Below are 3,342 nucleotides of genomic sequence, written 5' to 3'. Positions count from 1 at the left end.
TAAGAGTTAGTCGGCCGTGGCTCAAACCTGCTCCAGAGAGGTGATTGTTAAATTGGTAAATATTTATTCCACTTCAGTAACTGGCAAATGCTACAAATCAGTACTTGAAGTGTCATTTTGCTGATTTTCAGGACTTAAGAAAGTGATGGAAAAAAGGTTAATAATTCAGATTAAACTGAAAAGTATGTTGTACAGGACACACTTTTTAATTTTATATATTACATTTTTATATTACATTTTATTTTTATATTACATAATATTTTATATATTATATTTTACATATTACATAATATATATTATAATATATGTTTCCTCCCCCAGAGATCTCATTGTTGAACTTTTACCAGTATACCCCTGCCTCTATCTCTTGAAATTACTTTGCATTGAATATAGTATAATCCCTTTATCTTAGCAATAAAGAAAAATGAGATCTATGAATTATGTTGCTTGGGTATTTATTTGCCACATCCCCATATAATAACAAGAATGCTATCTTACTTTTGTAGAGCTTTAAACTCCTTAACCTGTGAGGCAGAGTGGGTAAGTATTCAAACATGGAATCTCGGAGTTGGAAGGAATCTCAGGGTTACCATCCCATCCAATCGTTACCTGAACAAGACCTTCGTGGGGGCCTTGTTGTTGTTTTGTTTGTTTTTGTTTTGTTTGTTTGTTTGTTTGTTTCACTAAGAAGCTTCTTATTTTTATTGTTAGGATCTGGGTTACTTGAGAGGGATGAAACAAGAAGAGTGGGTGGCTCCAATACCCGGCCGGCCGTGTTTCACAGGCTTGTAGGTGACAGAGATTTCGCCCAGGTAGTGTCCAATCATCTCGGGCTTCATTTCTACCTGATTGAAGGTCTTGCCGTTATAGACGCCCACCATACTTCCCACCATCTCTGGCAGAATGATCACGTCCCGAAGGTGTGTCTTTACAACCTCAGGCTTTTCCATGGGGGCTGCCTCCTTCTTGGCCTTCCTCAGGCGCTTCAGCAGGGAATGCTGTTTGCGCCGCAGACCCCTGTTGAGTGGCCGCCGCTGCCGAGCACTGTACAGCTGCATGAGCTGTTCCTAGGACATGTCCAGCAGCTGATCCAGGTCCACGCCGCGGCAGGTGAATTCCCGGGATGTTTGTTTCTTCTTCTGCTCCACTCCCACCACCTTGTCTGCTGTCAGGAAAAGCTCGTGGGGGCCTTGTAAACTCAATTTTAAGGTGGTGGGAGAGAGAAGAGCTAAGATTCAATAAGTCAGCCCATCCCACTTTTGAACCATGCTAACTGTCAAGAAGCTTATTCCTTAACAACAGCCTGAAATCTTCCTTTCTACCATTTTCATCCTTTGCCCCTAGCTCTGATGGGAGGGGCCAAGTAGAAAAGAGCAAATAGTTCTTTCCCCACTGAGCATTTGAATGCAGGAAGACAACAGCCATCTCTTCTAGGTGGCAATAGGGATAGAGTGTTAGACTTGGAGTTAGCATAGGCTTGGCTCAAGACTTGTTTTGGAAACTTACTAGCTGTGTGATCCTAGACAAATTACTTAACTTCTCTCAGTTTCCTTATCTGTAAAATGAGAATAATAATAACACCTACCTCACCTGGCTTTTGTGAGGATCCAATGAGATAATATATGTAAAACACTTTGTAAGACTTAAAGCACTATATAAATGCTAGCTATCATCATCATTGTCCTCTTCGTCATCATCGTCATCATCTTTTCCTGGCAAAATAATCCCGAGTGCCTTCAATTTATCCTTTTATGTCATGATTTTAGGTCCCATCATAGACCTGGCCATCCTCTTCTGGACTTGTTCCAATTTGTCAGCATTCATTCTAAAACATGGTACTCAGAACTGAGCACAACACTCCAGATGGAAGCTGACAGACATGATATGATTATGCCCATTTTAGAGATCAAAAAACTGAGGTCTAAGAGAGTTGAAATGATTAGTCCAAGCTAATTAATGGTAGCAGTGGCTAATTAGAAGCAGGATTAACCTAACCCAATATAACCTTGTAAATATCCTGCCCTTTTAATATTTGTGTTTGTGGTTTTGTTTAGTTTTCAACTCATAACCAATAGCACTAATAGATAGGAAAGACAGTTATTTACTCAATTCTTGTCTTCATCTTCCCTTTAATTCTATCCTGCTTCTCATGTCCTTATACTTTTAATCAATCACTTAATAAATATCAATTGAGCCCATGTTTAACATCACTTGAGAATTAGTGGCAGAACCAGGGCTCAAACCCAGTCTCCACATTCTCAGTCTAGTGTCCTTTGCAGTTTCTTTGCTCTGTCTCATCCCTACTATATGGTCATTTGCCAAACCAAAATCATTACAGGTAGGGCAATATCCCAACATCAAATATGCCCCAAGCAAAGGTCTCTGTTCTGTCATTTTTATTTTTCTGATTAAGGCAAGAAATCATTTACAATGCCACCTGACTAGAACCTGGCAGGGCTAAGGGTTGTTCAGTCAGTTTTTTTCTGTGCTCCAGAGGAATGATGATTGTGGGATTATTTTATTCCAAGGGGACTATCTCTCCAATCTGCTGTGAGGTTGTCTTTGTAGCTCAGCTTTTCTGGACTCTCCCTTGCTTGTATAATGTCACCTGTGATGCTGTTTCACTCAAAAATCTCTCCCCTCTCCCACCGACACACACCATGCTTTCTACCATCGGTCTCTCTTTATCAAGTTACCAATGTCTTCATCTCCCCTTCTTTTGTTTTGGTTTTTGTTCTTTCCACTTCTGATCTCCTTCAGGCCAATGGTCAGGTTTGTCTTTAAATCTGGGGAAAAGATGGATCCATCTAAGGGTTTGGAAGAGCATCCCTTTCTGTAATTATTTTTCCATCCAGTTCTCTGCATCAGACAATGCCTATTGTTGCGTTCATTTCAGTTGTCACCGCTGCTATGGGTTATAGATTGTGTCTTATGAGGTGAGAGTAGTGTCATGGGCCTTTGAAAAACAATGGATTTTGATTTCTTCAAAGGAAATTGGATTAGGACAGAGACTGGAGAAGACCCCCATTGGCAATTGGTCTAGGGTTCCCAGGATGACTCCCATAATTTGGTCAAACACTTTCTGGAAGAAGAAAATAAAAATCTTTGTTGTGGGTGTAAGATTTCATCAGTTGTTTCCCCAATTTGAAAGTCATGCTGTTCCCGAACAAGAACAGTAAGGAAAATGTGCACTCTCTGACTACTGTTGGGAAGCTAGCTGCATTGTGGTAATGCCCCCAAGAAGGGAGGACCGTAAATGTAGCAACGCCTCTCTAATTGCCCAAGTTGTGCAATTAACTTAACTTCCTGAAGAAGTTGCAAGGTTAAATGACTTGCCCTAAG

At 40.5% G+C, this 3,342-nt stretch overlaps 1 pseudogene; it reads right to left on the bottom strand.

The window, feature by feature from the left end:
- Positions 1–719: 719 nt before the first annotated feature.
- Positions 720–2,674, bottom strand: LOC114037731 (annotated as a pseudogene).
- Positions 2,675–3,342: the final 668 nt, after the last annotated feature.

The sequence above is a fragment of the Vombatus ursinus genome, unplaced genomic scaffold, assembly GCF_900497805.2.
Source record: "Vombatus ursinus unplaced genomic scaffold, bare-nosed wombat genome assembly UNPS02010548.1, whole genome shotgun sequence".
Taxonomy (NCBI): domain Eukaryota; kingdom Metazoa; phylum Chordata; class Mammalia; order Diprotodontia; family Vombatidae; genus Vombatus; species Vombatus ursinus.
Note: the sequence above shows the minus strand (reverse complement) of the source record. Positions and strands in the feature narration are given on the sequence as shown.